Source organism: Tachysurus fulvidraco, chromosome 25, assembly GCF_022655615.1.
Source record: "Tachysurus fulvidraco isolate hzauxx_2018 chromosome 25, HZAU_PFXX_2.0, whole genome shotgun sequence".
In the NCBI taxonomy this organism is placed as follows: Eukaryota; Metazoa; Chordata; class Actinopteri; order Siluriformes; family Bagridae; genus Tachysurus; species Tachysurus fulvidraco.
Window position 1 is genome coordinate 8,200,198 of NC_062542.1, and position 14,288 is coordinate 8,214,485.

The 14,288-nt window shown below is 38.0% G+C and overlaps 1 long non-coding RNA gene across 1 annotated transcript; it reads right to left on the reverse strand.

Moving 5' to 3' along the window:
* Positions 1 to 1,618: 1,618 nt before the first annotated feature.
* On the reverse strand, positions 1,619 to 13,870 carry LOC113662031. The gene is made up of 3 exons (XR_003445168.2): positions 13,749 to 13,870; positions 8,105 to 8,163; positions 1,619 to 2,018 (listed from the first exon to the last, which is right to left on the reverse strand). It is a non-coding gene; the product is annotated as an uncharacterized LOC113662031 (long non-coding RNA).
* Between the last annotated feature and the right edge of the window lie 418 nt (positions 13,871 to 14,288).

Here is a 14,288-nt window from a genome sequence, read left to right on the forward strand (position 1 = left end):
TTTTGACCATATTGTATCTAAAATATAATTTAATTTATATTAATTTCTTGTTTATAGAGCTGTTATATAAAAGCAATATCACACTTGCAATTCTGTGGTTATCCTGAATATTGGTCTCACCCTGCACACTCATGCCTGTGGTGGATCACAGTGATGTCGATATTCAGTATAACTGCTCTTTTGTTTGTGTGATATTTTTTGAATATAAAAGCATAGCCTTTCAAAAGCCACAATCCATATGAAGCTTTTTTGGGAATGATTGTATGTTTTCAGGCCTGTATACTTTACTGGTTCCATGTTCTAGACTCTTGACATTAATGTTACTGGCACACAAACCTCCTTCTATTGTATTACACTGCATGCTTGTAGTGATGATGAGGCAGTAAAGTCATTGACTACCCTTCTCTAGAGAAGCTACTGATAATTAAAAGTTCTCAACCCCTACAGGCCCATGGGGGTTTATGGGGGGGGGAGTCAGTTAGTCAACACAGAGCCAGGCCGCACTACTCAGCCACCAATGAGCCATGGCTGCCACACTTCCACTGAGCAACAGATCATCAGCTGAACCTCCACTACTGATTGGTCACTGCTGATTGAACACACAGAGACAGAATCACCTTCAGCCTTTAGGCAAGCAGTTGTGCTCCAACTGTACATTTGAAGCCTATTTATTTCAGTATAGAAGCAAATGATAGTGTACTTGTCACAAATCTCCTTCACATAGATGTATGCCAACCAACACTTAGATACTATATATATTTCAGAAAGAAAAGATAGAAATTACAATAGAATTTGGATCGGAAGGTCTTTGACACCGCTTACACAGTAACACAGACCGTTTCTGATGGAGATTGATGTTAGACTCCGCATAACTGCCAAAGAACACAAGTCAGTTCCAGACTTTGGAATCTGATCATTCAGCAGAGGCAAGTGAATAAAGACTTTTCACATTTATTCAATTCTATAGCATCAGTATGGGTGGCTGCATTCTGTTTTATATGACAGAATAAAAACAAAGAGAAAGAGATGGCAATGAAACATGATTGAAAATAAGTCCCGCTGTAGGTGTATCTGTGTTTTTTTCTTTCCGTCCCTCTCTCCTTCAACAAGGGTGAAATAAAAGATGTTTAATACTGATTAGCTTTAAACAAACAGCCACCTGCCCGAGGGTGTGGAACATGTAGGGAGGCACTCTGATGCTATCAGGCAGGTGAGGCCATCGTAATACAATAAGCATTCAGCAGTTACATGCTACTGCAAAGCTTCCCCACACACCTGTGATTCAGCACCCATCTTCTCTTGAAGAGAAAGAAATAAGCTACAATCAGAGTATACACACAGACAAAGCGATATTTACTCCTATTTTATTGTTTATTTTAAAAAGCGTAAATTCTAATTGTCAGCTCAACTCCATCCGTGAACTTATCTTTCCAGACTTGTCTTAGACTATGTTTCTCAAAATCCCTCACTGGTATATTCTCAATCCTTGGATTTATGATTGCCCTCACATGTTCCCAATCAATACCTTGAGTAAATTTGCAAGATGAGGACCATTAATTAAAGACAGAGTGAGAAGGCAAAACAAATTTATTTTATTTCTTATAGGACTCAAGTTAATATGTAAGACATAACAAAATGGCACAGTCATCAAACAAAACATAACCAAAAAGAAAATAAGAAAATAATCAATGTTCAAAAGTTTGCATACATTTAGTTCTTAATATTGTGTATTGCCCTTTTTAGCATTAATGATGGCATGCAGTCTTTTGTAATAATTGAGGTCCATAATTCTCTCAGGTAGTATAGCTGGCCATTCCTCTTGGCAAAATGGCTCCAGTTCCTGTAAATCTTTTGGTCTGTCTTGCACAAACTGCACGTTTGAGATCCTCCAAAAAGGCTCAATGATATTTAGGTCAGGAGACTGTGATGGCCGCACCATAACCTTCACCATTTTCTGCTGTAACCATTGTAGGGTCAACCTTGCCTTATCCAAGAGCGTCCCATGTGGAGCTTTCGTGCTGTAAAATGCAAATTTGTTATTTTCTGATAACATTTTTTGTATTCATCATGCCATCAATTTTTATTAATTTCCCTGTGCCACTGGAGCTTACACAGCCCCAAAACAGAAGAGATCCACCACAATGCTTTACAGTGTGGATGATATACTTTTCACTGTAAGGCTTGTTGAAAGTAAAAATGTCCAAATTGTGTCCAATTAGCCATTTTCTCTCCCCAGTGTTTTGTGACTTGTTAGTCTTACAAGGTCTTAGCTGTGAATGGGGAGCAGGTGTGTTAAATTTGGTTTTATCACTCTCACTCTCTCATTCTGGTCACTGGAAGTTCAACATGGCACCTCATGGCTAAGAGCTCTCTGAGGATTTGGAAAAAAGAATTGATCACATAGGCGATAAGAAAATTGCCAAGACCCTGAAACTGAGCTGCAGCACAGTGGCCAAAACCATACAGTGGTTTAACAGGACATGTTCCACTCAGAACAGGCCTCGCCATGGTCAACCAAAGAAGTTGAGCGCATGTGGTCAGCATCATATCCAGAGGTTGTGTTTGGGAAATAGATGTATGAATGCTGCCAGCACTGCTGCATGGTAAAAGTGGTTGACTGGTCAAGCATGTCTCCAGACCTAAACCCTAGTGAGCATTTATGGGGAATCCTCAAACAGAAAGTGGAGGAGCGCAAGGTCTCTAACATCCACCAGCTCTGTGATGTCATCATGGAGGAGTAGAAGAGGAATCAGCGGCAACCTGTGATGTTCTGGTGAACTCCATGCCCAAGAGGGTTAAGGCAGTGCTGGAAAATATTGGTGGCCACACAAAATATTGACACTTTGGGCTCAATTTGGACATTTTTACTTAGGGGTGTACTCACTTTTGCTGTGTAGACATTAATGGATGTGTGTTGAGTTATTTTGAGGGGACAGCAAATTTACCCTGTTATACAAGTTGTACACTCACTACTTTAAATTTTAGCAAAGTGTCACTTCTTCAATGTTGTCACATGAAAAGATATAATATTCAAATATAATAATAATAATAATAATAATAATAATAATAATAATAATAATAATAATAATATTCACAAAAATGTGAGGGGTGTACTCAACCTCTGACCTTACTAAATCATTTTGGTCAGATATCGCTACTCTTACTCATAAAAAGATGCATAAAAATTGCACACGGACCACGTCATGTGGGACAAGGGGGCAAGCCAAAATCATCATATAAGTGATTCACAGGACCTTAACTCAAGGTTCTTGTCAGGTGGCAGAGTTTGCCCCCAAATTCTGCATGATTGCAGCAGGCAGTGGATACAACAAGACAACCCTAAAAATTACATTTTACTGAGATCTTTAATTGTAAGTCCTCATGGAAATGGCATGCCAGGTTGAACCACTCACCCTCCACTCCCCTATTGACCTCACCATCTGCCTTGACTGCCTGCTTCATAGCCATAACCCCATCAGGAGACTGTTCTCTCAATCAAACCTTTAGTCCTCAAATGGAAGTTTCAACTCCTGCTTGAAAACACTGATTTTATCCCAGTATTTAATACCATTTTGCTTATTTTAGGAGAGAAGCCCCTCTACCAGCCTGGAGTCTGTCTTGCTACAAAAGACCTCTGATAAGTTTACATATATCATTCGAAAGAAACATATCAGGTCATCTACATACTGGACCTGCCATGACACTGCTGTGTGGCACTTGTTGCCCATGCTGCTCACCTGACATCAATCATCCTATCATATCAAGACTCCTAGCCACAGACACACCACTTACTGCCCCTTCAGCCCTCCTAGACATCAGAGGCCAACCCACATAACTGGGGAAATTGATAAACTCTGGCAAGCTGGAGTATATTGTCGAGAGGGGATGGATACAGTCCAGAGAGACAATATTGGATCTAGACATATGACATGTCATTTGTCCTCAACACTCTTCCGTTTTATTTCCAGTTATCTTTAAATATGTCAACAGTTATAAAGCCACAGATGACATATTGCCACCTGTAGAGTTTTTCCTAAACTATGTGCTCTCTGATTACAAACACATATTTGATAAAATCATAGGAATTGGAATATCCTTCTTTATAGGTGGAACTCAGATACAATCAGGGTTAAAAAAAAATTCTGTACAAAAAAACAACAACAATTAGATGATACATTTGGAGTACTATGATCTATCAGAAATATTTAAAGGGTGCTGACTCCACCATTACTGAAATATGTGTGTGTGTTGAAGCTGAGGTCATGCATGGATTATGATCTGTTTATGTCATTATACCTCAGGGCTTGTGTCCAAGTGCAGGTAATCTGATAAGAAGAGGAGTGTAAATACCTGGCCAACACACACACACACACACACACACACACACACACACACACACACACACACACACACACACACACACACACACACACACACACACACACACACACATGCACACGCACATTTGGCTTAGAGTATGGAAATATATCAGGTACCAATTTCAGTTCCTTTTCTTTATAGAGACCTAAATTTCTTTTTTGGAGATCAAAATTCTCCACAAGACTGAAATGTTTTTTTGCTTTTTAAACCATCATCGTTACCAATCCCTGTAATTGTAGAATTTGGGGCATAAGGCAAGACACACATGATTTTATCTGTAGTAAAAAGCACTGGAGTGTGGTATATTTTAGCAAAGCCACATTTGTGGTTACACCCATCTTGTGTGACTGCAGGTTTTGCTCTCTCTCATACATAAACAGTATCAAACCACACCAGAACCAACCTGGTGTCTCCAAAATGGTACTTTCTCAGTGGGTTTTTTTTAATGCTTTCAAACTAAATATTTAGTGAATCAACTCAAATATACCCTTCCTACACCACATTTGCAGTGAGTCACAATATAATACTGCTGAAAAGATAAAGTAATACCAAAAATCTGGTTAGTAACTCCAGCTCTTATTGTTGGTCTTTCAATGTGTGTAATGGAGCTTTCAGTGCTTTGGGACTGGACAATGAAACTGAGCCAACACTGGGACTCCCCTGTTACCTAATCCCTATAGTCACACCTGGGGATTTAGTGGGTCGGGGGCACATTCTCCAAATGATTTCTAAATAACTTCATTTGAGAGAGCCACTAGGTATTGGCAAATCTTATATTTAATATTTAATAATCTTATCTAATATCTCTTATTAATTGATTATTTAGATAAAATTATTATCAAAATAAATAGAAATATTTTGACTACTTCAAACCTGAATTGCATGAAATATATATATATATATATATATATATATATATATATATATATATATATATATATATATATATATATATCAGAAAATGTCACATACCTTACATATGTTTTATAATAATATTTAATTTAGTGGATACATTTTCCCGAAGTATATTTTCAGTTTTGCGCTGTTCATTTCTTTATTAAGCTTATATTGGTTATAATTACCATAGAATGCAAATTTTTATTGTTTTGTAACTTTAAATATGGTTTGATGACTTTCTATTACTGCAATAAATAATTATTGTCTGTAAATTGCCTATTGTTACCATTAACACTTCTGCTAGTTAACCTAACATTACATTATAATATTTAAAGTTAATATATAATTATAATTAAATTTAAGACATTATAGTAAGGAGAGAGAAGAGGACCCATGATTCATGTGTTGTCATGATGTTGTTTTTTTTTCCAAGTCACTGAGTCATTTTACATGAAGTACATGAAATTTTAAGTAATAGTTATTTGCATGCATAGTCCCTACATTTTCTTCACTCAAACGATGTCCATGGCCTAAACTGGGGTTGATGCATGTTTACACCTGCTTCGTTCACTGGCTCATGTGGTTCACTATTTATTTGGACACTGACTCAGCTTTGGTTCTATTCTGTGTAAAGGGTGTCTAATCTGAAACTGAGAATAACTGCATTGATCTGCCTGGTCTTATCCAGGGTGCTGACTGATGGTGTAGGATCGAAGGGACTGTGGCAACACCAATCACAACACATATTGTCAGAGAATGTTAGCATGAGCATGAACAAACAGACTGAGGTTCTTTTACTGGGAAGGAAACTCTGAAAATGTGGTAGGACTTGCAGGTCATACAAAACCACATTCTATGCAATAAAAAAACCTGTATTTATTACAAAAACTGTAAATTATAGACTAATAGTATAAACTATCTGTATATTATATATGGAAAAAAGCAAATATGCTTGTGTAAATTCTAGACACCAGAGATTGCATGCATGGATCTCTAAAACTGCATCTTAGAGTTATTTTAATCCGTATGAGCTACTTTTGTAATAAGTAGCTCATGAAGTACACTTTACCTCAAATCAGCTCTTTTAAAGATTTAAATGTTTACACAACTCAGTGCCTGAATACAAACTGCATTACAGCTTACAGAGTGTAAATTCTTTCAGTCCTTTCCTAGTCATATAGTTACATTTACTATCTATATTGGTAGATATAGCCTTCATTAAACAGTTTTAGGTGAGAAGGGCACAGAGAGGAAATCCTCAGGGTGGATAATGCCTCTATGGAGAATTGCTAAGCTTTTTGAATTTCATCTCTCTCTTTCTCAGTCTGCATTATGTAAAACACCAGAGACTTCTGACAACCTCCTATTCAGTCTTTAAAACTTTAAATGTTATATCTGCCTTTGTGCTGAGCTGCAATTAAGAGCCTGAAGCTCTGAATAACAAAAGCAGTGGCTATGCTCCATCACTCCCTGGCCCCAGGTGATGCTCACGCCATCACACTTCAAAGGCAGATTTATCCCCTCCCAAAGCTTCTGCTCAGGTTCTAAGTCAGATCTCCCCAACACTCTTAAACTCATCACACTGACATTTCTAATCTCAAGAAAGGGGAAACAGTATGGAAGCACAGACAATAACAAAACAAAACAAACATGAGAATTATACCTTGTCATCGTATAGAGGTCTTTGCTTTGTATCATTTGGATTTAGCAATTAATTATTATTGCTTGCTTAATGATAACATATAAACCTAATGTAATGATAGAGAGGAACAAAGTACCCCAAGTTAAGCCAAACATAAGAAAGTAGATTGGGAAACAGGTATGGGTGTCTAAAGTCTATTCTATAAGCCCTATAAGCACTCTAGAGCTTGGCCCAGGTGAGATCTCCTCCTTGATCCTGAATTCATGAGATTATGACACCAAAAACTGTTGGATTTCACTGCAAAAAGTCTGTGTTGTTCTACAAACATCCAACCTGTCTCAACAGGTAGAATCTCGTTAAAAAGGAGTCTAAGCATCTAAGATAGTAAATAAAACACACAACTTTTGAGTGTTGTTGTATAAAGCTAGACTGCCAAACACCCAAGTCCACAATTACCACCAAGATTGACTCAAAACGGTAGCTGTCATAAATAGCTTCCAGCAACACCGTTATGGACTTTTCTGTTAAAAAATGGCCTCAGGTTATAGGCAAATTAAACAAGTACAATGCCAAAAATCTACACTGTGAAACAAACAAGAGACTTTGTTAAACATGCAATGACCCAGCACATTTTGCCCCCTTGACCCTAGAGTTATCTTTGTAAGTGTGACGGGTGTATTTCCTTTATTCACACGTTGAAGCAGAGCAGTAAGCATGTGAGGTTTTATTTTTATTTGTTATTGTTGTTTACATGTTCTGGTACCAGTTAGGTTAGGTTACATTTTCCATTTGTTCTATTGGACAACACAAAATCTCCCAAACCCAAGTAAAAAGACACAAGTACACCCCCCCCCACACACACGTACACACACACACACACACACACACACACACACACACACACACACACACACACACACACACACACACACACACATATGCATGCCTTTGTGACATGCATCATCTAAAAGCTTTAATGAATTGACAAGCCAGCAGCATTGAGCCGTGACGTTTTGAATAAACATCTCTCCCTGATAAGCCTTTATGCTAAACTCAATCCATTGAAAGCAGAAGAGCCTTTTAGCTGTAAAATGTGGTACAGTGGCCTACAGCATGTAGAGAATCTGTGAAATAACTAATACATTATTATCACAAAACAGGAAACTGGATGCAAGATATACTTACCTGTGTACCAGTCATATGATGGGAAGGTCATGATACTGCATCAACTGCTTGTTGGACATCTAAATGAAAAATCATTATTTCCTAGCACAGATGAGAAACAGCTTGTACAAATGTAACAAATTCAAGACAAATCATTGGACTTTTTTACAGTCATGCACTGATGTGATGCAAGACCCCATATTTGCAGTGTCTCAGATCAAAGGCTGGTGAAAAATGCATAAACAGGTTGTTGAGCTGTGACCCACTGAAGTGTCAAACTGGGCTGTCAACTTGTTTTAAACCTGTCAGATTACAAGAAACCATTCATCAGATGAAGCAGGGTGTAGGCAGCACAAATTCCAAGCAAGAGTAAGTTATGAGATAAAAGAAAATATTTCTTTCTAAGTTTTTAAACAGATCACTTGACATGTCTCCCTGACATGCAGCATTCAGTCTCAGACCAAAAGGGTCATTTATGGTAATGACTAATAGCATGTGATGGACACATTTTATTGTTATTTCAATATCCTTGTGACCTGTAATGTGACAAGTACTTACTTTGAACTTTATTACTGTTTTCTCAATGGTATCAAATGAAATGCAAATATGATCACAGTAAGAACATTGGAGGCATTTAAACCAAAAGAACCAAAGTATTTCTATTCAACTGCCACTTTATAACAAATAAGAAAATAACCGAACAATTAAAACACCACAACAATTCTACTATTTTATGTAACTATTCTATTGGACAGAATGACTATCAAGGTTTATTTCTCCTTTATCTTTTGCATAACTTTTTCTCTAAGGGGGAAAAAACAAATAAATATAAAGTGTTTTGTAGCAACAGAGATGTTTCTGTTGCCTAATCATTAGCCTGATGTTATTTTCTTCTGAACCTACATTTTATTAAGTATTTATTGAGTTGTTTTCTTGTCCCTTTATGACCTGTTACATTTTACATTTCTGCCATTTATCCAGAGTGACTTAAAATTTATTTCAGTTTATACAACTGAACAATTGAGGGTTAAGGGCCTTGCCCAACAGTGGCAGCTTGGTGGACCTGGGATTCAAACTCATGAGCTTAAGCATAAGTAGTCCAACACTTAATCACCGGCTACCACATCCCTAGTACAACATGGAAATTTAATAAAAACCGATCAGTAACTCTTCGTTACAGTTAATGTTTTCCTATGCATAGTGCATGTTAATAATCTCTAATGTTTTCTCAGTGTCATTTTCTGACCCCTGTTGCCTCTACAGTGTAAGTGTCCCACTGTGCTGTAAATATTCCAAAGCCTAACTAAGACAGATTAATTGAAAAACTGGTTATACATCACTGACACACTGTGCACAATAACCATATTTGGATTCAGTCACAAAAATACACTGACCTAGTATTTTTTTGTAAAATTTCAAATGGTCATCAGATGAAGAAAAGCATTAAAAAGAGCTATTTATTTACTTTTTAACCAATAGATTTACTCCAAATCATGCACAAATGTTGGTCTGTGATCACAGTAACAGCTTTCTGCACATTGTAATGAAAAGCAGTTGGATGTCTGGTTTTACACCTTCCATTAAAAAGAAAATCAGTTTGTGAACTAGTGGAAGCTAGTTCAGATACTTGTGGACCCTTTCCAGATTTAGTCCCACCTTTGCTGTTATAAAACCTTCATTCTTCATTTTTCATTCTTATGGAAAGGCTTTCCATTTGATTTTTACAGTGTGGTTGTGATTTGCTTGTTTGATCAAAGCATTGTGAGATCAAGATTTGTCCATTTTGTGTATTGTGTGAAGCATATTTTGTTCAGTGATGTTAGTAAACTAATGACAGTCACATTTCCTCTAAGAGTGGAAAAACAGAAATAATTTCCCCTGAGCAAATTTGCTCCAAAAACAAAAATGTTCCCATGAGAAAACTGCTCTAAATGTGACAACGGGTAAAAACATATTGTCATTAAAAATATATATCTGTATATCAGCTAAAGATATCAATTGTTTATGTTTATGTTAATGTTTAGTGTGTGTGTGTGTGTGTGTGTGTGTGTGTGTGTGTGTGTGTGTGTGTGTGTGTGTGTGTGTGTGTCAGACAGGCACCTGTTAAGTACACAAAGTAATATGGTTTGTGGGTTAATGCTAATGGCCCACATTCTCCTCAGACACAATCACAGCAAATACAATCACACGCACACACACACACACGCACACACACAAACACACACACACACACACACACACGCACACACGCAAACACACACACACACACACACACACACACACACACACACACACACACACACACACACACACACACACACACACTCCTCCCTCATTCATCTCTTGCTGCAGTTCCTCCCTATGCCTCCAAAACTTCTTCCTGAGCCAAAACCTCCTACATGCAGAATGCTGCTCTGTGGGTACTCACAGTGACAGAGGTGCTGTGTTTACCCTCCACCGCCTGCTGCCGCTGGCTGTTGGCTGAATCTCACACACACACACACACACACACACACACACACACACACACACACACACACACACACACACATATACACACATACACACATACACACACACCACGCGCTCTTCTTTGCTTCTCTTTTTTTGTGGGAGGCTGGGGCACGTACAGCCATTGCCATATGGGAGCTTTAATAATGCATTTTCTCTCACACAAATACACAATGAAGCATATCCTCATTCATGATGATTCACAGAAGTCCTTCTAATGAAATCAGAGGGAAAGTCCCACACTGTTCTACCACTGTGTCTACTCAGACGACACTGCGTGAGACTTAGATGAGCCAAGAAAGCAAGGGAAAGAAAGAGGAGAAGAAAGAAAAGCTAGGCCTCAGGGCTATGCTGGCCTGCCTCTCTCTGTCACCCTCAAAATGCCAGAAAGTCCTTCTCCTGGATCGCACAAAAGCAGACGCTCCAGTATCAGTGAGAAACATGGCATAAATCTGTGGATGTAAAACTTTAACACTCAGCTACTGCATTTCAGACTTGCACAACTGGTGGAACAGAAGCTTTCTCAGGTGACATGACAAGTATTAATGGAAAATCCAGGCGCTAAAACTCTGATCTTTAATGCAACACATCTTTGTGACATTACTTCATCTGACCTAGCTGCTTTTGATTTCAAATCAAAATTAATTAAAATATAAACAACACCCCCCCCCAAAAAAAAGAATAAAAAACTGTAGGGTAGCCAAAAGTTACCAACTCCATGTGGTCTCTGAGGACTATACCATTCTTATCAATATACTTTTCAGACTTTATATGACTGTAGAATGGATATTATTCATTATAACACTGTCCGGTGTTCATAACAATTTATAATCACACCCTCTAGTGTCAACCAAATGAGGATGAGTTTCCCTTTTGAGTCTGGTTCCTTTCAAGGTTTCTTCTACTTCCATCTAAATTAGTTTTTCCTCATCACAGTCACCTTAATCACCTCAGGCTTGTTCATTGGGGAAAAATACAAACACATTTAAACATAAGTCTAATATTAATCTTGAATCTTTGTATAAATCTTTGTATACAAAGATTCAAATTGAATCTTCAATGAATTGAATCAAATTCAATGAATTGAATTGAAAGTGTAGCATGTCACTGCTCAAAACATAATTGCAACAATGCCGACTCAGTACTGGGGCCACACTCTATATGTCCACACCACACGCAGCTCCCTTCCAGATACATGTGCACACAACCTCCATCCTGCTAATTATAGATCAGGGAACTGGAGACTGTGTCTGTTTGAGTGATAATAGTTTGTCTGAGTATGTAGTTACAATAAGTCATCTGTTAGGCCAGATTTGGGGAGCATGATGCATGCAATGAAGTATGCACAATGAATGAAAGTGGTGTCACTGGCCTTTCCCTAAACTTTTTCTGGTTAAATCAAATTAGTGCCATGGCGCCCAATCAGCCATGCAAAATCCCCCAAAATACCACCAGCCTCACTTTTGTCTTTGACACTGAGGACACAACTTTCTATGGAATTCACGTTTGTGGGTGGGAGAAATCATTTTTAGCGACTGTCTCCCAAAATATAGATTGATACATAAATTTGCACTGGCCTTTGGAATTTTAGATAGGACATAAAATGACAATGACTTGTGACTATATTTAATAATCTGTTACATGTGAATATGTGAATGCTATAGACACTTAAAAAAAGCTAACAAACACATGCACGTGCTCGTGCTCACACACACACACACACACACACACACACACACACACACACACACACACACACACACACACAAATAAATCTATAGTGTTGCTTGACTGTGTGAGCATTTTCTTGCTGATCAATACTCATCAGTGACCTTTCTGCTTGGCCAAAGTGTTAGTCCAAGCTGTGATAGGAGCATAGCATGGAAACTAACTTGTAGTTTAGTGGCACAAGTTGATGTTTTAGCTACTATACATGCATTGTATAACAGATTAGAAAAAAAATACTCAGTGGCTTGAAGATTGCTGATGAATTGCCAAGTATGTTAATCAAAATATAAGAATTCCCAATAACCTAATCTGCCATAATTACACGTGTGTAAGTGTTCTGCTTTGGGTTTAATTCCTAAGTAATTTGCTATACATGAATAATAGCATTAAATATTCTTCATATCTTAATCATTTGACTAACTTGTTAAAATGACGTGTTGTTAAGAAAACAAGAAGAGCTGGAGCTTTATGAAAACTAGGATTAGGCTGTGAAAACGCACGAAAAGGACTCAAACAAAACTAATGTCTGTAAATAAATAAGAGTCCAAGGACAAAAGGTAATGAGGAAGTCAGTCACACCGCCACGGATGTGTGAATGTAAGGAGAGCGCCGTGTTAATTGCTGTGCTAATTAAGGCATGATTGCATTGCAGTTGCTTCGCACATGCAGGTGATTAAAATTTTAACGGAGCGTATTACATGGTGCAGTTAACAGGTGCCAGTCTCTCTCTCTCTCTGTGTGTGTGTGTGTGTGTGTGTGTGTGTGTGTGTGTGTGTGTGTGTGTGTGAGAGAGAGAGAGAGAGAGAGAGAGAGAGAGAGCGAGCGAGACTGTCTCACTTTCTTTTGCTCACTTTATTTCTCTCTCTCTCTCTGTGTGAGTGAGAGATTTTGGTTTAATTTTTAACTCAGCTTTATTAAATAAACAATAAGTTAAAATACACGGTTAAAAACCAGCAGCACTTTTAAAGAAGTTGTTTTTAGTGTAAAAGGGTTTTAAAAATGAGATCATCATCATCATCAATGAAACAGATAGCATTTGCATAACACCATTTCAACATAAAAGTGCTCAAATCATTCATTGCTTTAAAAAAAAAAACTGTAATCAATTTTGACTCTAGCTTTCACTAGAGCTCTGAAAACAGAAAAGGAAATGATCATTCCTTTCTTCTCTACTTTATTTTTCCGGTTAATGTAAATGGCCTTTTTTGTTTCTCCGGCAATAAAAATAATCAGTTTCCATTTCTGTTTTTCTTTTTTTTTTATACCCAGCTCCAAAAATAAAACGTACCTGAGACCATTTTTCACCAAAAGAGATAAAAAGTGCTTTTAGCAGCTCAAACAGAGGGCTAAGTCTTTTGCATTTTAAAAAACAGTGAAAAACAGTTTCTGTACAGAAGGGACATGTCTTTAAAACATCTGGATTTACCTTAGAGATTAAAACATTGACCCCCACAGCTCCATGTAAACTTTTCCACTGTAAATCACCTGCTCTATTTCTAAGTGGCAATTTATAAAACACTCTCCATACCGGCTTAGTGTCACCTAAAGCGCGCGCGCACACACACACACACACACACACACACACACACACACACACACACACACACACACACACACACACACACACACACAGAGAGAGAGACTGTCTCACTTTCTTTTGCGTTCTCTCTCTCTCTCTCTCTCTCTCTCTCTGTGTGTGTGTGTGTGTGTGTGTGTGAGAGAGAGAGAGAGAGAGAGTCTCACTTTCTTTTGCGCTCTCTCTCTCTCTCTCTCTCTCTCTCTCTGTGTGTGTGTGTGTGAGAGAGAGAGAGAGAGAGAGAGAGAGAGAGTCTCACTTTCTTTTGCTTTTGTACGCGTGAGTCTATTAAAACTTGGCGCGCACGTCTCAGTCGTCCTTCCTGGATCAGACCCAAAGAGGCGTTGATAAAAACTTGACGAGGTCCCAACTGCTAGCTCGGTAACTCGC